Source organism: Parasteatoda tepidariorum, chromosome 9, assembly GCF_982258835.1.
Source record: "Parasteatoda tepidariorum strain Cologne lab strain chromosome 9, Ptep-v5.0, whole genome shotgun sequence".
In the NCBI taxonomy this organism is placed as follows: Eukaryota; Metazoa; Arthropoda; class Arachnida; order Araneae; family Theridiidae; genus Parasteatoda; species Parasteatoda tepidariorum.
Window position 1 is genome coordinate 81,574,095 of NC_141763.1, and position 24,090 is coordinate 81,598,184.

Genomic DNA, 24,090 nt, shown 5'->3' on the forward strand with positions numbered 1-24,090 from the left:
GTTTTAGCGAATTAATAAAATCTGATTTTCACAAGTATTTTTATGCTATAAACTTATAAAAACGCTATAAATGTTATTTTTTATTATTATTCGTACAGCAGGTATAACTTTTAATGCCATGAAAGAAATAAGTTAGGAAAAAATAAGGCATACCGAATATAGTAATGATACATTTTTTGCTAGTTAAAAAACTTTCTTATCTCCAAGAAGTCTCAAACGCTCAAAATAAGAAGCCCTTTCTTAAGACTTGCCAGACTTGAATGAAGAAATCGAAAATGATTGAAGCATAGAAAATAAAGTTAAAACTATATCTTAGATAAAATATCGAGATTACGATGATTACAGATAACGATAAATGTAGACAACGACAATAATTATAAATATAGAAAATATCATTATTCGTAATTATGAACGAATAGTGATCTGTTTGGTTCTTTTCGCGAAAACATATGCAAATGAAACAGAAATAAATTGTTATAGCTACACTGTAAAGAAATTCAGAAAAACTACATGGGAATTAATTGGGAATCATTTATCAGGAGTCTCATGTCATATTACACAGAATTGAAAATTTAAAATTTCTGTAAAAATACAGAAAGAAATTCAGAAGAGACTAAAAAATTTTATTAGCAAAAATATAGTTTAACATTAAAAGAAAAAATATAAAATACCGGTACACGGTAAAAATCTTAAAATCACATTACAATGAAAAGTACCGACACTCAGGCTGCCAGTACTTCTTCCCGTTAAATCCATTTTTATTGTGAAATTTTAAGAAGCAAAAAATCAGATGTACTGTAATTTTTTACGGTTATATTTACTTTAAAATCACTGAATCACTCTAATTAAATAAATATTATTGAAAAAATAATTACCCTATTGTTCTAATTATCCTTCAAAAAACTCCTCATTAACTGAAACAATTGATTAACTTTAACAAAAATAAAAACTTCTTTTAAATATATTAAAATTAATTTATTTAGTCTTTTTTTCCAAAAGATCAACTCAGATCAATAAATCGAATATTTTGTGGAACATTATTTGAGCTGTTAAGCAAGTCGTAATTTTTTTTCGTTTAGGAAAAAGTTCTCTTTCACGTAGACCAAGTATCTAAAAGAATTTAATAAAAGTGAAAAATGCGACATTTTCAAAACAGATATACAGAAAAAATCTATTTGTAGACTCAGTAAGCTTTTATACTATAAACAACAAAAGAGAAATTTAACGATTGTTATGTTATAAACAGAAAATAAAACTTTTTTCGAAAAAAAGCAGCGGTGTTTTTCTCAGGGCTTTCTTGCGAGACATAAATAATCAAGTCTTTACTAAGCATTATAAAATATAAAAGTACAGACAACATAAATCGTAATTGATTCATTTAAACCTTTACAATTTGTTTTTATATAAATTTATATAATGGCAGTATTGGAAAATATTTTGATTTGTTATAATTCCGCTTTTATATAAGTTGAAAAAAGGATTTATTTTAAAACATAAGTACAGGATATTTTTATAGTAAACTCTGTAAGTATAAGTATAGTATAGTATAGTATAGTATAGTATAGTATAGTATAGTATAGTATAGTATAGTATAGTATAGTATAGTTTAGTATAGTATAGTTTAATATGTATAAGTATATGTATATAACATGTTAAGTATGTTAGTATAAGTATAAGAATGTATAGTATATTCTATAAGTATAAGTATATTCTTTTTATTATATTTTAACATTTACTTTCGTTCATTTATTTTATGGTGGAAATAATTTATCTATGTGTGCTTTCCCTTAATATTAAACTGAACATCTAAGATAATTAAAAAGTGTAAAATTTAGCTCCATATGTTAATATATCATCAATATAATGTTTATAATACTGATAAACTACGATACTAACGATTAAATATTTCTATAGAGAGGCTACAAACCTAATAATTGTTATGTATTTAAACCATTTTATGTATAAAGTTTTTTTAAAAAAATATTGCAAGCTTATTGAGATTTTAATTAAAAATAGTAGCATACAAACATTTTTTTAAGAATAATTTTGTTTTAAAATTTTTGACCATAAAAATGATTGAAATGATTTAAATATTTACAACATGTATTACAAAATTATTAAAACAAATTTTTGTTTTTTAAACCATCCCAGCATATATTTTTAAAATCATTTTAGATAAAATTTGTGATAAAAATTATTTTTAACTGCATTTTCAAAGAGCTAAAATTTATTTTTGATACGACAAGAAACTTTTTGATTAGTCGTAATTGAAAATGCATTTTAATAATTATCCACGTGATTTCTCAACAGTTTTTGATATTTAGCAAATTTAGTATATTGTATACGCATGTCTGATTGACGAACTTAAGATTTATTGCATAACAAAATCACTTTAATAGTTCAGTGTCAGAAATATGCTTTTAAGTTTAATTAGATGATGCATTGGTAAAAAATGAAACCTCTCATTTGCATAGTTATTTTATAATACTATTTCTTCTTACCCTCTTCTTTCGCTGTTATTAGGCATTCGAAATAAATAAATGCAATTTCTAACAAATGCAAGAACTTCACTCCAGCCTATTTGTCCCATATTTTCTTTTGTTTTAGTGCTTTTTTCTCGATTCTTATGCAACCTTTTTTAACTAAATGAGTAGTTCTTATTTTTTAATCCACCTTTTGAGATTAATCTATGAGAAATGGAGATGGGACTAATCCGCTCGAATGAACTAAGCATGCACATTGATCAATGTTGCTGAAGGTAACAGAAGCAACGTACCAGAAAAACGTATATATATATATATATATATATATATATATATATATATATATATATATATATATATATATATATATATATATATATATATATATAGGGTTTCCGACTTACATGAGGACGGCGGCCGCAATTAACTCTTTTATGTTTGAAAGAACATTAAATATTACTGTCAGTTTTTTATCAAGTTGTACAAAACTAAAGTATTGAATTACAAATTAAAATAAGAAGTAGATTTTTAGAAATATTTAATTACATATTAAAAAATTCTGGCTACATGCGCACCTATGTATTAAGCAATTAATGTGCAACAGATATCAAATTGTTCAGATATAAAACTTAAAAGTATTTATAACCCATATAGATTTCCTACGAAAATTACCCGCAAAAAAATGACAACTAATATATTTTGGTTCGCGGACCACAAAAAAAGGCTTCCCTGGATGCGAGTTGGTAACCACTGATATATATATATATAATTTATTTTGCCCATATATATATGAATTTTATTTATTTAATGAGCACCTGAATTTTCATTCCTTGCGCATGCAGAAAAATTTCCAATAAAACTACCCTATTTAAACCATTCATTAAGTAATTTTTTATGAATTCATTGAGCAAAAAATTCAGAACTGCAACGTAAGCATAACTGAAATGGTTCTGATACCATGCTCTAAAGCATCATGATAAAATTAGTAAGTTTTACCACATTTATCGAACTTCATAACATATTATAAGACCATATTTTATAGTTTATTTTATCAAAATCAATGCCAACGCATTTAATACAAATTACCGATCTTTTTGGTCTTTACATAGAGCCTAAATCACAATACATTTTACGGTATTCGGTGCATAATGAGAAAAAAATCGGGTGAAAAATCAACTTGCATTTAAGGATGCGAATAAATCAAGAATAAATATTTTAAGAATGCGTGTTTTATTTATATTTTCTACTTTTATTTATCATTCTTCGTATACAATTATAAAATGATTTTTTTTTAAATGTGTGAAAATATTCCAGATGAACAAGTTATAATTTTTTAGTTCAATTTTTGAATTAATAGTATTCATTATAAATCAAACTTTATTTATTTCGTTTTATAAAACAAGCAAATTTAAATGAATTAATTTTGTTTACCATCATTATTAATGTTATTTCGGTTTTAAATTTATTTAACATCATTATAAAACAGACAAAATCATCAATGTCTACTTCATAATGCCGTTAACAATACACTTGATTAGAAAATAAATTATAACTCTTAAATTAGTTTTACAACACTAGAGTTAAGTATAGTATCTTCTTTTTCTTTTAAATTCATTTTGATTTAGTTCACACAATAATTTTAAAAAATATACTTGTTTTAAACAGGATAAAGTGCTTGACATATGAGAAACTAAAAGTTTATAAAGCGGCATAAATTGAAAGCAAATTTCAGATACACTTCAAACATTTACAATTCAATACCTCACGCAAAATGTGGTAGTTAGTATTCATACGTGTTCATCAAATACCATTACTCAATTTATACTTTCTTTTGCTACTTATAACTCAGTGTGCTATTTTTAGAACTTAATTGTATTACGATTGTCAAGAGACTGAATAGTTGAATCTATACTGACATTTATCCCTTTGGCGTTAATCTAATTGGTATAAAACTATTCAAGTAATTGTCATTTTGATCCTAGCAGTAATTCAATGTTACCATAACATTTAATACACTTATCACATTAAGCGGTACAGTAGATAAATAGTCAGTTAAGTTACTATTAATACAACTATTGTACCTTTCAGAATAAGTTTATACAATATAATAAATTAACCGATAGTTATAATATTGTGTAAATTTATTCTGATTAATTCACGAATATTTACTTGTACTTGCAGGCATTCCTAGAGGTTCAAAAAATAAGTTGCCAAAAATTCCCGATTAAGTTACGATAAAAAGTACCAGCTTTCAGATTCTTTTGCTGGTACTTTTTACTGTACATAATAATCGGAACAAATTACGGACACAATCTGATTTACAGTAATTTTTACAGTAATAATTATCGTGATATCACTGAATCACTCTAATTAAATAAGTATTACTGTAAAAGTTATGACATAATATTTTAATGTAAAAATTAATTTTACTGATGAGACACCCAATATGCCGGTACTTTATACAGTTATTTGATAAGAGAATTTTAAATGAGTACTTGTTTTACCGAAATGTTCAAATTTTTATCCTTCGAAATATGAAGAAAGATTAAATGAACTCAGAAAATATACTCCCAAACATTAAATTTTGGAGAGTGGTCGAAAGTTTTAGCCTTTTACAGTTAATTTTATATTTAGCGAATTGTGACAAATTTTTAGAACGTAAGTAATTCAAAAACGTTTTGCACATATTTGTAAAACTTGTTGATCTAAAACGTGTTCAATAAAAATACTTTATTTAATTAATGAATTAAAACATTTTTTTGAATCTTAAATTACTCTAATATTTAAATTCTCTTAAACAAAGTAATTTTAAATAGACAATTCTTGAGATAAAAATCGGTTAAATATTTTTAAAACTGTAAATTTTAAAAAATCACAGTTTTTTCAAAAACAGTATTGAGAACATTTCAGCGAATTTTTTTTATTCAAAATAATCTAAAAATGAATGCACTTTACAAAAACTATCTTTCGAACATGAACTAAATGAAAAAATATAATAATAAATTATTATGGATTGCGTGGAATTTTGCAAAATTTCAAAATTTGGTGCAATAAAATTCGCTTACACAGACTGCATTCTAAAAAATTTTGAATCAAATTACCTTATTAATACCAGCACTTTGGTGATTAATAAATTAGAGTATATCAGAAATAAAAATTATGGCACATTATATTTAATGTTTCGTAGCACGTTCTGGTAAAAATATAAATAATACCGGCACACTGAGTGCCGGAATTTGCTTATACAGTTTCAAAGGTGTGACTGCACTGTAAAAAATATTGATAATTTTACGTCATAGAATACCGGCACTTTGGGTGCAACATCCGTAAAATGCATTTGACTGCGAAATATTACACCATAATTTTTACAGTAATATTTAATTCGAGTTATTCAGTGATTTTGTGGCTATTAAGATAGAAATTACTGTATATCAGATTTTTTTTGTTTCGTATTATGCTCGGGAAAAAAGCATTCAACTACCGTAATTTGATTCAGAATTGTTGAAAAAATGAAATAGCAGGTAAATTCTAACTTTTGACTGCTCTCTTAAATAAACAATTATGACCCGATTTTACAGATTGCGTTACTCCTCCCCATACTTTTTAGGGTTAGAAATTCGATTCTGTTCTATCGTGTTTATTCAGAAAAAATACGTTTTTATGTCCTATTTCGTAAACTTAATTTCAACTGCAGATGTAAAAACCATGCTAATGGTTCACATTTTAACCACAAACATTGCATTTTAATTTAGATCATTCTTTAGATCAAAATTTATTCATATTGTTTCTCTTTTTCCCTGTCGTATTATGCAATAAACTTTAAATAGTATTAGAATTCTCGAAACAAAAAGCTGACTATTTTTTTTATATATATTAAAATTCTATTTATATATATTTAAAATAATATATGAACATTCTATTTCACTACATTTTGCTTCTCTGCACCTTTTTGCTAATTGATCAAATATTTATGTATTTTACTGCAAAATGGGATTAATGTCATAATTCGGTGTGGTCCAACCTCTACTTACTTGTGAGTAAATCAAACTTAAGTACAAAATAGAAAAAACAAGGACTCTATAGAAAAAAGACGAAATACGAATTTTTTTTAAAAAATTTGTTTTTAAAGAAATTAGATAAGAAATCTGATATATTATTTCACTCACTGTAAAATAATCATGCACTGTTCTGTAAAAAATTCGAATAAAATTACATTTAAAAGCACCGGAAATCAGGGTACCCGCACTTTTTACTGTAAAATCCATTTTTACCATAACATGTTACGAAACAAGCAATTTGATAAATCGTGAAATTTTACATTAACATTTACTGAATAACTGTATTTAAATTAAAATTACGTTAAATTAATATTACGGTATAAATTTGATAAAGTAGAAAATTATAACTTAATATTGTGGAATAAAATTTTTACCGTGATTTTAATCCGGACTTTCTTACAGTGTGCTTTTTCTTATACAAGTTTATCAATGTAAACTCCAAGTGCAGTAAGCCAAAATATCAGGCTCGATTTAAAGGAAGCACTTCCAACTCGATTTCTCATCTTTGATTAAATTTGTTACGGATCAACTAAAGCACTTAGGTACACATACCAAACAGCTATAATATTTTCAGAGAAAACTTAAGTAGTTAAGGAAAACGTTCTTTAGAAATCAGCTGCCTGAAGTTTTCAGTGACCATTCAATTTTTAGTTCGGTAGAATGAGTCTACTTGAAAATCACAAATTTCCATTTGATGGACGAAGTTTATTGGAATATGGCATAGTATGACAGTTATGAAGAAAATAAGGATTGTAAGATGCTGCTGACGTAAAGTTTAAGAAAGAAACCTTAAATGGTATTTTTTTTATAATCAGCGCTTAACAGCCGACGAGATAGTTAGTTTACGACTATAAATGTTCAAATAAGGATCTTGTAGTTTTGAACCCAACCCAGAAGACAAGGCAGCTCCTGGATCAAAGCCAAAGAATATAGTCGTTATATAGGGAACATGGCATTGATGAAGGAAAAAATTATTGTAAGATGTTGCTGGCGTAAAGTTTAAAAAAATCCTTGAATGATATTACTTTTTATTTTAATTTTTTACCAGCATTGAACAGCCGACCCGATTGTTAATTTACGACTATCAACGTTCAACTAAAAGAGCCTTTGAATTGAGAATCCAACCCAGAAGGCAAGAGAACCCCTTGGATCAAACATATGAACAAACTAGCTTTCATGAAAGACTTTTTGATGGAACTAAACAGTATTTGCATTGCTTAGGGAAAAAATAGCGAAACTCTCTCAAGTGTAGCTGGATGGGAAAGGGATTCGGACCCATGTTTTGTCTACCATTGAGAATATTTTGCATCAGTACTGTGGTCGGTGAGAGCTGGGAGCAGAATGCTTATCAACTAGCCACTGCTGGGATTCGAACCTGATTCATCTAATTGGAAGGCCAACGCTTTATTCCCTGATCCACTATGATTCCAGAGGCAATACTTAACTTAAGTAGTAGGAAATTAAGTGACTTTTTTAAGTTTTAAATGGAAAGGGAATGGAGCAATAAATATAAGCAAGCAGGCCGCATGCAACGGAAGAGGCAAAATGAAGCAATATGTCGTAATACTCTTAAGTTCTCATAATTGCTTTAAGATGTATTTATAGAATATATTTCTCTTATTGACTTTATAATTCTTTTAAATAGAAATATCTTCCTTTTAACTTTTTACTGCTTTATGACATTTTCAGATTGTTGAATTTATGTTTGAAGTCTAATGAATTACAAAAACGAATAATACTCATCTTTCAAAAATACCAACTACTTTCAAAAATACAATACTTTCAAAAATACACAATAATACTTTCACATTTTCTATCTCAGTACAAATATTCCAAATTGTTTCATAAATTCATGTCTGTTATTGACGCTAAATTAATGCATCAAATTAAGTTATATATGCATATATAAATTCTTAAACTCGGTATTTTGCATGAGAATAATCTAAATCTTACTTAATAACAGCGGGTGACATTTTTCGTTGTCAAATTTATGGCCACTGACGTCTACTTCAACGTTTTAAGAAAACTTGAGATAACTCCTTAACGTTTCACATAATTTTTACAAGTTAATTATCGTATGTATTAAGTTTATTACATTGCATACAAACATTTTTTCTTATATTTTACTGGAATATGCAACAATCGCTTATGCATGAATTATGTGACACTTTCATTTGCATCATTTTCCGGTATTTTTTTTTCAGCACAAAATATTCGTTTCGTGCGGAAAAAATATACCGTAATATTTTCCTTAGTTTTTTTTTAAGTGAGTTTAAGAGAGACAAAGAAAGACATCAAATCTATAACCAATAAACTCTTCTAAAGTTTTATTCCAGTACTTTTATATTAAAACATTATTTAAAGAGATATATTTCAGTTGAAAAGAATTTATTTATTTATATATTATTATATTAGAATATATTTGCTCTAATAGAACTCTAGACAGTGACTTAGTGTTGGGGAGGGTTTGAGGGATGAAACCCCCTCCGAAATTTAACAATACTTGATTACTTGATTAATGAACTAATGTACAGTAAGTTCATATTTACGGTGATTTGTGTGAGTTAAAGGCTTATCATATAGATAATAAATTATTGCTAAAATTCAATATATAACGAACTTTAACGATATCGTAGACATCTCTTGAAAATAGTTAAAATTGAAATCAAAGTACTTCCACGAGGATAACAACTAATTTGATTAGGTAATATATTATATAAATGTTATAAATAAAACTAATTAAGATTGGGACTTTAGGATTGGAAGAGGGGTTGAAGAGTTGGAATATTTAAATACAGTTTCCCCGTACCTTCAGCTTGTTTTACATTAAAGTCTGTATGTTGTACAAGATAATTTTGAAAGGTGACCAATCTGGTCACTATAGGAGGCTAGTTTAAATTAATTTTAATGATATTTCTTTTTCTTATTCTTTTTTTCTTTTCTTCGTCTTATTTCTTTTTTTTATTGCTTTTTCTTCAACATATTTTATTCCTTAAATAAAATATGAATATTTTATTATTATAATTTACATTTGTAAAATATTTCAAATTCTCGTTAAAATTCTAATTTATCTGGGAACACTAAATTGAAAACAATAGTTCTTATTAAAAAGAGTTATTATTAAAAAATAATTTATAATAATAACTCTTAAATTCAATTCACTATAAAAAGAAATGAGAAATCTCATATATAAGGAAACATCTGAATAAATATAGTTATTCAGTTCTCATTAATCTGGTTTTGGCAGAAGCAATTATCAATCAACGAAACAGTGGTTTGCCTTTGGCAGGTAGTTTGTGTGATGAAGTCAGTTTTACGTGATTCGAATATCTACGAGAACACAAGCATTTGTTATTCTCTGAAAAACGTTTGTGATAAATTTGCCCCCAAAAGAAATTATTTCATTAAAACTTACGTTTTAAAAAAAATCGGAAATAAAAATAATAACTATTGATCTTTACTAATGTTTATAAATTAAAATAAAACGCTACACAAAATGAACGCATAGCATATAGTTAAGGAAATAATTCGATAATTTTAACCTACTTGATTTGTTTTGCTTAAACTTAAGATTTTTGCGAAAAAATTTAGAAGGTTTTGATAACTGAATTGTTGGCAGTATTGCAACATATTGTTACTAATATTTCCCATAATGTATTATTTTTTTTAATAAACTTAACTCTTTTATTTAAGAACTTGGTACCTTATCTATAAAAATCATTAAAATGAGAAATGAAGTAAGCATTTTATTATTTTTGTATTGATAAACTTATTGGTATTAATAGCTTATATAATTTTATTAAATTAACTCATGGTGAATCACAAATGTTTGTATGCTTTATTTACCTTTAAAATTTTGTTAAATTAGTTTGAATAACCTGCTACCTATTAGTTTTAATAAAGAATTACAATCTGCCACTTAATAAGAATTCATTTAAATGATTGTTTGTTAAAAGGTTATTCTAAAAGAGCATACTTTAGAAGTGTTACTGTTTTCAAAGGGAAACAAATTAGATGCTTCATTTTTAACTTCTGACGAGTATTGTCAATATATATTTTTATAAGCTTCTTTTGTTAAATTTCATAGTACGTAACAATGATTTAAATGTTTATCAATTTAAATTTGAAAATAGTCTGAATTTTTAGCTTAGGAAAATTCTTCTAATTAATTACGAATCATGATTTTTATTTGTTTTGTTTTGAATACGGTATTGTTTTGAATGAGGTAACTGCACTATTGCACTTTAGTTAAAATTGTCTTTATGATATATTTTGCATCCAATAACTGTAATTCATTCAGAATAAGGAAATAAAGAAAAAGAACGTAGTTTTTTCAGTGTTTCTTTCAAATCTCGGATAACTTTTAAGAGAATTAATTACCATCTTTATTAGATGACAAAATTGATCGTAAAACTATGTTGTATTACCATACTTTTAATAAATAAGTTTTACTTTTCAAGCATGCTATGATTTATAAGTACTTTAAAATAATTGCGTTTACTGAATAAAAAATCTGTAAATTTAAAAACAAAATCGCGGAACTGTATAGTTCCAAAAATCTGAACAAATTGATGGAAACTATTGTAAAACATTTTTAAGATAACACTAAAGAATTTTGTAAGATAACACTTTTTGTTTTCTGTTGCATGAGATCTAATACTTTCGTATCGCCGATTTCAAATCTGCAATCTGTTCCCTCTCCATCTTCCTTTTTTAAAATGACATTATTAGACTATTTTTTTGTCGAAATATATAAGCGTAAACAATGTTATATATAATACAGGATTGCTCAAATGTTACAACAACATTCTAGGGGAATTAAGGCACGTCATCGGAATTAAAATTGCTTAGGAACCTATGCCTGAAAATGTCATCATACGCCGCTAGGGGAGCTACACTATTAAGATTTTTTGGTCTGTTTGTTTGTTTTGGAACAGAACACACCACCACTTACGACGATATTTCCGGACTACACTATAAAAGACACCGAATCAACTTACGGAAAAATGGATTCTATGGAAAAATTTATAATACGATTGATGCACACAGAGTGTCGATACTTTTTACCGTAATTTATTCTGGAATTTTATACAATGTATGTAATTCAAATCCTCATGATTTGCTCTAAATACAAACATATAAGCATTTACGCTACATTTACGTTACATATCATTTTTAAACAGCTTTTCGATCACGTACTTTTATTGATGTGATTGAAAAGTATTTGATTTCCGATACTTTTTGATTATCGTGAGACACTTTTCAATACTCTTTTTGAGAGATTAGCACTTCCGCTTTTTTTCTCTACGTTCGCTAATCTTGACATTAACAACAAACCATTCATTCGGAGTTCTGCATTGTGAAAAGTCTTTTCGTTGGTTTTTCCTTGGAATATGAATGAAATATTTTTTAAAAAACTGCTTTTAAAGATTTGTAGATTTAAGTGTGGTGTTGAGATATGTTTAAGAGGTGAAACATTTTCTTTCCATGACTATGACCTTTATTAAATAAATATAAAGAACGATGAAAAAATTACAAAATTAATATTTATTAAGATGATCTAAGACATTCGCAAATCCTTAGAAAATATATCTTAGTACATGCATAAAAATGAAATTTTATCGAAATTTATTTTACTCTTTATTTTATTTTAAAAATTAAAATTGAGCCTAAATATAATAAAAATGTAGATTTTAAATTATAAAAAATTTATCTAAATATTATATTGTTTAACAGCTTAAAATATCCGTATTATTATCCTGCTTGAATTTTAAATGACTATATTATTTTAATTCAAAGTTTTTTAGGTCTTTTAGCTCTCGAAGCATTGCTTTTGTTTTCAAACTTTCAACGATATGCTATAGTTGTATTTTTAACCATTACCATTAACTACTTAACTAACTAGTAAACTGATGGATTCAACATCGATATGAACTATTCCATTTAGCTTATTAGTTTGTAGCACTATGGGCTTAATGAACTATTAATTCTATTATATTACTATATTCTTATACTATTTTCGATCAAGTAAAAACATTTACTTGATTGAAAATCTTTAAAAATAGTGCTTGTTTAACGAAAGATTTTTGTTTCTTATAACATGCTATAATTAAACTAAAATATATGTTTAAAGCTAATAAAAAAGGGACTTTTTGTAAAAGAGAATAACGCTTAAGGTTAAACTTGCTAGTTCAAAAGAGCAATATATTTATAAACTATCAGGGAAAATAATAATTATAAGTAAAACTTTGGTTATTCAATATTCTAATAAATTATACTAATTTTAGAATTTATAAGTATTTGAATACATCATTTTTAAGCATATATATTAAAATATATTTTTTATATATATTTTGAACATGGTTAATTCTAAATAAGGTTAGTTTTAAATAAGTCGCTTTTTTATCTAAGTTTTAAGTTCTTGAATTTTTATTGTTGTGAGAAAAATTAACGAAGAACTTAAGTTGTTTAAATTAACATTTAGCATTATTGCAAATTTAAATGTTATCAGACTAATTATGCACTAAAACTCACACTAGAAAAAGTATATTAAAACTACCAGAATGTGGTAACATTTACCATGTTTCAGAATCCATGAGAGCTCCAAAAAGCTCCGAAATTTTTAACAAACCGCTTTGGTACTGATATTGGCAAAATTTTAAAAAATACGATTTTACAGAAATTTTACCAGAATATTTTACGGAGTGCGGCAATTTCACCAAAAATTTTTTCTCCATGCTGTAAAGTAGATTTTCAAAAAACTGATTAAGCGAAATTGATTTTTGAAAAAAAAAAAGTTTTTAAAAGTACGAAAATGTCAAATATATAAAGATCTCAATTTTTGACTCTTTTGTCTCTTTTGCATTGATTTTTCCATTGTACGACATATGAACTGAAAAATTACCAAATGTATCGAAAAAATAACTATATTTTATTTATTAACCAGAATTATGGTTAACTTTTCCCGGAAATGTCATTACCACACACAATGATATTTTTACCAGAATTCGATTCCCCATGTAGTCATCAAAAAAAAAATTTTACCTTTTAATAGAATGGTAAATTTCATGCATGTAATCAATATCTCCAGACAGTTCTCGCCAAAAATTATTCCAAAAACTAATAATGCCTTCTTATTACTTTTTAATGAAATTTATCAAAGAAAAAGAAAGGATAATAAAACAAATATAACTAAATAGTTTTATGTTTTTGCTTAAACTAATCTGTTCCTTAAACTTTTATTCCGAAACAATATATATGAACATTACAAATTTTAATGTTATAGAGATTCTCTCATCTTAAATTTTCCTTTTTCAAAATGATTGCACATTTTGACCAATTCATGTCCTTTGTAAATTTTTTATTTAAAAAAATTTAATCCAGGACAATGACGTCGAATTTACATTGCTGTTTTAACCTATCCCTAAACTAAGTTTTTAAAAATAATAACAAATTAAATAGGAAAATGAACAAAATATATAAACAAATCAAAGCATGCTTACCTTATTTTTTATATCGAATCTTTCAAAGCAATTACAAGAGCAATTTCCGGGAAAAAAGAACAATTCTTAATCCGTTCTTAAAATCACACTTGAACGACTGCCTTGCGGAAAAACACTTAAAATGTTTTGGGGAAATTCGAAAGATACGAAAGGAAGCCCGTGAATTATGCTAATCGACGCGCACAGTCGCAGATGCTGGTAGAAAAGCGCGCAACCAACCTAGCAACCTGGAACACTCCCGGTAAAGTCCGGGACTCGGGAAAATTTTCGAATCGAAAAACAGGGTTGCAGCAGTAGATTGTTGCGTTTGTTATTCCAAAGTGGGAGGAATTTTAGCGAGCTAGCTCTTGGGGAAATTTTTCTTCTTCCTTACTGCAACGCCAAACTCGTAAAGATCCTCTTAAGCACATCTGTCGCTAAGTTTAATGTCTTATTTTTAGAGAAAATTATGATGCTAAAAAAAAAATTTGGGTTTTTACTGTGAGAAAATAGCATGTATTTCCCATTAAATTTTCTTCCTTTTATAATAAAGTGACTCATTTAAATATCACGCACGTTTTGTGCAGGTACTGTCGAGAAAAAAAACACAACATGATGAATTTGGTTTATGTCTAATTTCCATCCAAACTCAAAGTTCAGTTTCTTTAATACATTATTATTATTAAGGATCATTATTAAGATTTATAAGGCGGGGATCATAAGAATCTTTGATTTTTCCTTCAAAATATTTTAGTTTATTAATGAAAAGTTCTTTCTATTTTATAAACTTTGAGTGTTACTTAAACTCTTAACACACATTATATTTATCACTTACATTGTAGAAAATTCTTGATCAAATCAGATTATAAGTATAGGTAGTTTGGGTGCATCATTCGCAGAATTCATTTTACCGTAAAATATTATATCGTAATTTTAGAGTAATATTTAAATTAGAGTGATTCAGTAGTTTTATTATAATCATTACTTTAAAAAATCAAGGTATATCAGTTTTAAGTTCCGTAACTGCTTCGGTAAAAATTGATTTTACCGTGAAAGGTACCGGCACCCTGAATAATGGCCCTTCTTATAGTAATTCCCTCTTGAATTTTTGCTGAATAGCTTGAACTGGTAAATCATAAATGTAAGTATCTAGTTTGATTTTTAAATTGCATTGCATTTCTTCAATTAGTCTTAATTAATAACTTCAAGCAAGCATGCTTAATCAGTGACAACTAAACATACAATTGAATCAGTGACAATTGAATCAGGGGTAATTGAATGTGATAATAATGAATAATTAATTCTTCAAATACCTTTCAATAACAAATGAATTAAAAAAAATTAAAAACTTCAGATACAGAATACTTAAATATTCTGTATATTTCATTTAATTTTCAATAAAAATAAGCATCAATAAAATAATAATAAAAACCAAAAAATCCAAATACGTATTTTTAATAATTCAAAAAAAAAATATCATGAACTAGTAAGAGTTCAAAATCTATGAATAATTAATATTAAATGCATTTTCATGTTCTTAGGAGGGGATTTATATAACAATAACCACAAAAAAGGTATTTTAGGAGAATAGCATCAACAAAACCCGAACACAGCTCTGTAATTGGATTCCCCAGTTGACGACTTAAAGTGAGCTATTATTTGTTTTATAGGCATAACATGACAATCATAATACTAATAATTATATAATATAACATTATCATATGCTAGACAATATATAATTTTGGAACTATATGACACAGTATTATCATATATAATGCGATATGTGATAATACTCGGAACTATATGATACAATCTTATCATATACTAAGCAATAGATAATAATACTAAGAACTATATAATGCAGTATAACCTTATTCTGTGCAATATATAATAACACTAAAAACTAAATGATACAGTATTATCATGTGCTAAACAATATAGGATAATACTAGAAATTATATATTACAGTGAAGCCCGGTGGCTGAGTGGTAGCGCTTTGCGCTCCCGAGCCCCAAGTCCAGGTTTTTATTCTCGAACTGAGCAAGGTTGACTCAGGCTTCCTCCCCTCTGTGGGTCGATGAAATGAGTTCTATGCATATGCTTGGTAACTAAACGCTGGGAATTCAGCTGACCACCCAACGGGAACATCTGCTCCTGCATCCCAGAGCTTAAGTTCAAGAAACCCGTTATTGGCACCGAAGGCCTTGGCGCTCCATGAGCTGTCATGCCACAGAGTTTAATTCAGTTAATATGATACAGTATCCTCATATACTAAGCAACATGCAACTTTTCCAAAAACGTTATGACACAGTATTGTCATATATTAGGCAACATATGATAATACTAGGAACAGTATGATAGTATTATCATGTACTGAGCAATATTTGATTATACTAGGAACAACATAAGGAAAGTTAAATGTCTATCACATTAGGTGAATTATAATAGTTGACTATGAGATTTGACAATTTTATAGATATATTACCAAGATTACGCAGTTATGAAAAGAAAATATAGCTGCTTTTAATGAGTGGTTTAGTTTTGAATTTTTTAGTTTTGAAAAGTTGTTTATCCAAATTTAAAGTCATCACGATTGGATACAAAATGTTAATGGTATTTTATATGCATAAAGAGTTGTGGGAAATTGAAAAATGGTACAGCATGCTAAGTAGCAAATGATATTGAATAGTACTGTTCCATGTCATTTACATAGTTTAACATTAAAGATAGTTTAACATTAAAGATTTACATAGCTTAACGTTAAGATTTTTTAGAAAATATAACGCAACAACATTGCCAGAAAGAGCTTCTCCAGCAAAATATTAAATTACTTCAGTATAATATCTCAAGACAATACAAAATATGTATGGATATAATAACTACCCAATATGCATACTTATAATAATAGCAAAACATTAAATTTCCTAAAATAAATATTACAAAATAATTTAACAATATATATATATATATATATATATATATATATATATATATATATATATATATATATATATATATATATATATATATATATTGTATATATATATATATATATATATATATATATATATATATATATATATATATATATATATATATATATATATATATATATATATATATATATATATATATATATATATATATATATATATATATATATATATATATATATATATATATATATATATATATATATATATATATATATATATATATATATATATATATATATATATATATATATATATATATATTGTATATATATATATATATATAAATATATATATATATATATATTGTATATATATATAAATATATATATATATATAGAGCCCAAGGTCAAGAAAACTGAGATGGACACAGTAGACCCTGGCCCTCTATGGGCTGTTGCTCCACTGAGTTTAGTTTAAATATAGTATTACAAAACAGTACAAAATGGGCATAGATATAATAATGCAATGTGTTTAGATATAATGAATAGAGAAATATTAAATTTCCTTATATAAATATTTTAAGACAATACGAAATGTGTGTAGATATAGTAACACAATGTGTATAGATATAATAACACAATGTGTATCGATATAATAATGACAAAATATTAATTTTTTAATTATAAAGTTGCAAAATAGTACAAAATGAGTGTAGACATAGTAACGCAATGTGTATTGACTTAATAAGGGCAAAATATTAAATTTCCTCAAATATAATTTTGCAAAACAACAGAAAATGTGTATGGATATAACAATGCAATGTGTATAGATATAATAATAGCAAAATATTGAATTTTCTAAAATATAATATTGCAAAATAATACAAGATGTGTATTGATTAAATACCGAGATGTTTATGGATACAATAATAGCAAAATATTAAATTCATATAACGTAGCAAAACAACATAAAATATGCATAGATATAATAACGTAATGTGTATAGATATAATAATAGTAATTTATTAAATTTCCTTAAATACTATATTGAAAAACAATACAAAATGTTTATAGATATAACTACGCATTTTCAATTATTAAGAGAAAATATTATTAATTTATAATCATAAATTATGACTGAAATAATTTATCTTAATTAATTTTGAACCTGTTCTAGCAATAATTTAAATAACATATTCATAAAATTTAATGGTGGCAATTTTATTTTAAATCTGCATTTTACGAAAATACTTTTATTTTGGTAATGAAAAAGACATTTATTTTGCATTACTCTTTTTTGCATTTCAATAAATTATAAATTCGATTAATACGGTTTCATTAATTCATCATTTTCCATTTTGTAGCCGTTCATAATGTATCATTTATTACAGACCATTAAAGTAAAACAAAGTCTTTTCTTATCCATTCTATTATTTTCCAATAGGAGGTTTCAAGAGAAATTTATTTCTAATGTGTTATTAATCATCATTTAATTTTTTCCCATCATTACTTTTTATATTATTTGAAAAATATTAGAAAGTTACTGGTACTTCATCATTTGTATTCTGAAATAAAAGCATAAAAATACGATTCAAAGAGCTAAATATTTTGATTAAAGTAGTTTGTCAAATGTTTCAAAAAATACAAATCATTAAATTGGAAACAAGCAAAATGCATAGATTTTTCCCAGTTTCAATTTTAAACTTATATAATTATAAAAATTCATTTTATTTCCCTATTTATTATTTCTTTTATGTGGTGTATGTGTTATACTAAATAAAACTTCTTTCAACGGAATTATACAGTCAGAAATATGTCGAAATTTAGCAACAAAAATGAAAAGAAGAATATCACAAAATTCTTATATTGATGTCGAATGCAATTCTATCTATTCTCTATATTAATCTGCATTTTTCACATTAAATTTCAATTCATAAATAAGTAACCATTCAAGCGTTTTGATGTTTTGATTGCAAAAAAATATTATTTAAAATAATTCAAGCATTTAATTAAATCAAAATATCAGCTAAAAAATTAAAGTTACGCTTCAAGAACATTTTTAGTTTTATGTGCTCTCAAAAAAAGTCTAGCATTTTTTAAAAATAGGACTTTCTTAGTATCTTTCTTGAAAGATCCATATTTATTTTTTATTTAAATATATTATTGAAATAAAAATAACATGGAAAATAAATTCCTAATAAGGATTATTAGAAGTTCCTTCACTCCACCTTATATTATTTAAAATGTAAAATTCTTCTAGATTTAAAATGTAAAATTCTTCTAGCTTGCGTTAGGAGACCATATTTTCGATAACAAAATTGAATAGTGGAAGATAGTCAAAAAAATTCTCATATTTTTATAAATTATCCTTGTATCCCACACTTTAGAAACTTCTTGAAAAAATTATTAATGGTTAAATGACAATTTTATTTAATTGTTATTTTACCACATTCAAACAAAATATTCAATCAACCATAAATAAGATGGTATTCAAACTGTTAACTGTGAGGAAAACCGTTCATTAATTGCTTTCACCAAATATTGTTAAGCAACTCGAATTTTATCGCACCAACTAGGCTATCCTAATGATGCCATTTAGTTCTTTGTAGCTGGGTACGCGTTATAGCCTAAAGGGCTATACGCGTATATATTGTCGATCTTATGACCGAATAAACGGGTGTTCATGTCCCAGCGCTGTCATCTCAATATATCCTCCATTCTTTTTAACCCACGAGGAGTTTCCTCTGTCCTGCGCTTGCCTATTTGTAACCCTGGACTATTACAATACGATATTCTCATTCACATACAGATGTCAGCACCATAAAGTTGCTTAACACAAAATAAGTCAAGCATTTCCCATCTTTTAAGATAGTTGAAACAACCAGATAAACTAATTAATACATGTTCAACTGCTCATTATTTTTCATTATTTGATAAAAACACAACTCAACGACGACCTACCTTCAATGCCCATTATCTAAAACCTAGCTCCAACGTCCAATCAAATTTTCTTCCGGATTTGAAACCATCCTAGTTGTCAGTGGTTAAACCATAGAGTTTTGTTTTGCATTCATGGTTTTAACTAGCTGCAAATGATTTCGAAACCATAAAAATGAAAAATGTTCCTTACCTAAAATTTTACTGTTAATTGGGTGTACAGACTTCTGTCTGAAATTTTACTGTGATTTCATAAAACTTCTTACAGTATGGTCTATTTTAGTTCCTCATGATATGGATTAATTTGACTTCTAGTAAACAGATGGCAGCAATATCACTTATTACCCTATCATTTGAAACCATAGGAAACATTTTTTGCCCTGTTTGAAATGTTTCAGATAGGTAAGTAAAAGGTTTCATTATCTTTTTGGAAAAGCTTTACTAATAACATTAACTTCGCTATTTTAAAATCTTCTACTGTTCTTACAATTTTACTATCATTTGTGCTTTGTTTGTGCTTTCAAGTATTGCTTATTTGCAAAAAGCATGAAAATGAATATATTTAAACAAAAATTGCAAAACTAATTGATAGGCACATATCTTAATTATTTTAATTTTATAAGTATTGAGTATCTCAAAGCATTTCAGTAACTTTGCCGTTACCAGGTTCTGACAAAAGCAGTCTTTTTATTGAAGTTAAGTAAAGTGTCATTTATGCTACGTCAATATTATTTGTAAAACGGTGAAATCCCAAAAAGGCTGATGTGAGGTCATAGTAACGTTCCAATGTGACTATCATGGATACCTTTGTATGAGACGACAACAAAAAAAATGTGACTTGTCAACTGCAAAAAGAAATTTCAATAATGACTACCGAGTTATCAAATTCGCAACAAATATTCAATGTCACATTTATGCAAAATCAAAAGCTGATGCTACATAAATGTGACATTATAATTTAAAGGACAAGGTAATTTAATGTAATTAACTTTGTGACGCTGTATGATTAAGTACATTGTTGTAATTTTCGTTCCAAAATTATGGTAAAATAACCGGCAGCAGTCTGTCCATCCTATTAACCGTAAATTTTACTGTAAATAAAAGATTTACTTTTACGGTTTTGAAACCGTTTTAAACAAGTATGGTCACATAAAACCATGAATACAAAAAAATACGGTTTTTTAACCATGGTTTCGAAACAGTAAACTTAACTGGACATAAGTGCTAGTTTTTTCGTTAGGTAAGTGGCATTGGCAAGTGCAGGACGCGGGAAATTTTTCATATGTTGAGAGAATGATGAAATATTGTGGTGTCAAAGCTGAGAAACGAACCCCAGTTCTGTGAATCGTGAGACTGACAGATTAGCCTTCTCGGATATATTGCTTACGCAGTTGCAAGGAACTGAGCGGCTTCATTAGATGGGCTTAGTTGTTGCGGTAAAATTCTGGTTGCTTAACCATATTAGTTGAAAGCAGTAAATAAACAGTTTTTTTCACAGTTAACAGTTTGATTACTATCTTATTTATGGTTATTTGACTGTTTTGCTTGAATATGGTAAAATAACAATTAAATAAATAATTATTTAATAGATTTTTCCAGGAAATTTTTAACTGTGTAACGTTAGAGAGTAAGAAGTAGAAAGTAAAGTAAGCAGTGTAAAGAGTAGTTTCAAAAAATTGTTGATTGTTTCTTTTTATTCTTCTTTGTTTATTTATATTGTTTATTGCTTGTTTATTTTATTCATCAATACAAATTTTATTAAAATTGCTTATTTTAATAAAATTTGTTTAAGAGAAAATGTCATTTAATTTTTCCCAACGTATAGAATATCCTGTATATAATATCAACGTATATAGTCCTGTATAGAATATCTGCATAAAAATGACAGATTCAGTTTTACAATTAGTTATTTCTTGGCATCCCAAAATGTGCATCTTTAATACATTTTTTAGAATCCTGGTCAAAAATAAAGCAAAAAAATATACATACTAGCGACAGTAAATTTATATTTGAACGAGAAACAAAACAACTATCAATATCTAAAAATCACTTCTCAAGATGATGGAACTGAAAGCATCAAAACTTGTTTGATTGCCGAAGAAAACAGAGAAGAATTTAAAATCTACATCTTTAAATATTTCCAAGTCTTAGCAGTCAATCTTATACAGTATCTGTTTTTAAAATATGTGAGTGTTCATACTGTTCAATCTCCATTTCTCTTCAGTGTTTTGGCAGATTTTGTTTGTTTTTCAGTATCTTTCTCACGTAAATATTAACTATTACCCTACGGCGCATGATCGCAGCTGCTGTTCTGGATCATGAGTCTTGCCGGCCGTAAGCAAAGGCTTAATTTGTGCCCTCTAATGTGTACACCTTTTTATTATTTCATTCTAAAAAAAAATTTATTTGTATATTTTTTCTATGCTACGCCTATAACGCAAACTTGTTTGTATTTTCTCACCCCAAAAATAGAAACTTTTTCTTTAATCCTATAGAATAAATATGAAAAATGAATGTACATTAAATGCATTAAATTACCTGGGAAATAGGAAATCAATATCAATTTTTCCAAACTAAACTGATTACTTTGATAACTAACATAGAATATACTTTTCGTACATTACGTTTACTATCGAATTTTATCTTCTCTATTCTATGAATTTCGAGAATATTCCATCATAGGATAAACATTTTCAGAGATGTGAAGTGAGATTGATATTTTATTCACGAAGACATTTGATAGGCATGACAATAAACTCCAGATTTCTGTTAGGGAAATTCTACAGAGAATAAAGACAAAATTTGATATAGTTGCTCGAGTAATAACTTTTGCTGTAACAAAAGCACGCAGGTGTAAAGGCCATAACCTAGATCGAGTTACTTTGTACTTCCAATAAATAACTTTTATATTCTATTAATAAAAATCATTTTGTTAACATAATAACATAAGCATGAAATATATAAATAAGTTGTTAAAAGTGTTGTATATATTAATTTGCTCCATTAATTATATATATTATAATAGTTAATAAGCATTTATTATTTATGTAATTAGCATTAGATAAATACTATTTATATAATGGTAATACTATTCTTACATATTATAATAATAAATTTCATGATTGAATCACTATATAATCATGTTAATATAATTGAATCAATGAGCTCGAAAAACGGTTATTTCTGGCCAAACTAATTTAAATTAATTAAGTTGAGGAGCTTTTTTTTATTTTTAAATATTAAAATATGGCAGGTTACAAAATATTATTTTGTCATTACGTGATAACATCACTTAATCGTTTGATTTAAAAAATAATTAGAACATAGAGATGGCAAGTTTTTGGACAAGACCTTAAAATGAATACTATATATTACTTTTAACAACCGAAAATATTAATAATTTGTCATTTAGAATTGAAATAAAGACTCTATTTATGTCTTAGACTACATATTCATGGATATTTGTGTAGATTCAGAAATCATTTAGATTATGACTATCTGTGCTAGGATCACTCATTTGACTTATATTATAACAAATTCATCGACTTATATTTCGATCGATACAATGATTCGATACATCGATTATATTTCATCGACTTTCTTGACGTCTGCAATTTTCTTGTGGATTATGGTAACTCTTCCAAATTATGCCTTATTATCAGCTTATGCTGTCACTATTAAAGAACTTTTTTTGTACAACGCAGATATTAATTTGCATAAACCACTAATGAAATAAGATAGTTCAACTTTTCCAGGTATAGTGTCTTTATAAGTAAATTTGCTATGATGTGACCCCTGCTTCTCTTTTTTTGCTTTTCCATACAAGCATTTTAATTACACATTTTTCATAAAATGCTCCAGTCACCAACTTCAGAAAGCAAGTATCATATTATTTGTAGTCGCCTCCTAGTAACTTTTATCCCTCTTTATTATATTGCATATATCATCTGAGTAACTACTCTGTGAATCACTCGTTGTGTGTTAAAAAGCATCAACATAATTAAAAGCCTTAACTAAATAATTTATTACTAGGTTATGCGACCAATTTCATTAGCAACAGCGGCAGCCCTCTAGCGGTATAAGTTTATAAGTTAATAAGTTTATAACGGTAAAAGTTTATTCCAAGAACAGATCATCTTCAGGATATGGTATGTTTTCAAGCTAAATTGAGATTTTACTGAATAAAATATACTATA

At 26.7% G+C, this 24,090-nt stretch overlaps 1 protein-coding gene across 1 annotated transcript in view; it reads right to left on the bottom strand.

The window, feature by feature from the left end:
* LOC107442729 (uncharacterized) overlaps nucleotides 1-14,317 on the bottom strand; it is a 71,730-nt gene extending 57,413 nt beyond the window's left edge. The window contains exon 1 of the mRNA XM_016056361.4: nucleotides 14,044-14,317. The gene's annotated coding sequence lies outside the window, so the exon portion shown is untranslated. The remainder of the gene's footprint in view (nucleotides 1-14,043) is intronic.
* Between the last annotated feature and the right edge of the window lie 9,773 nt (nucleotides 14,318-24,090).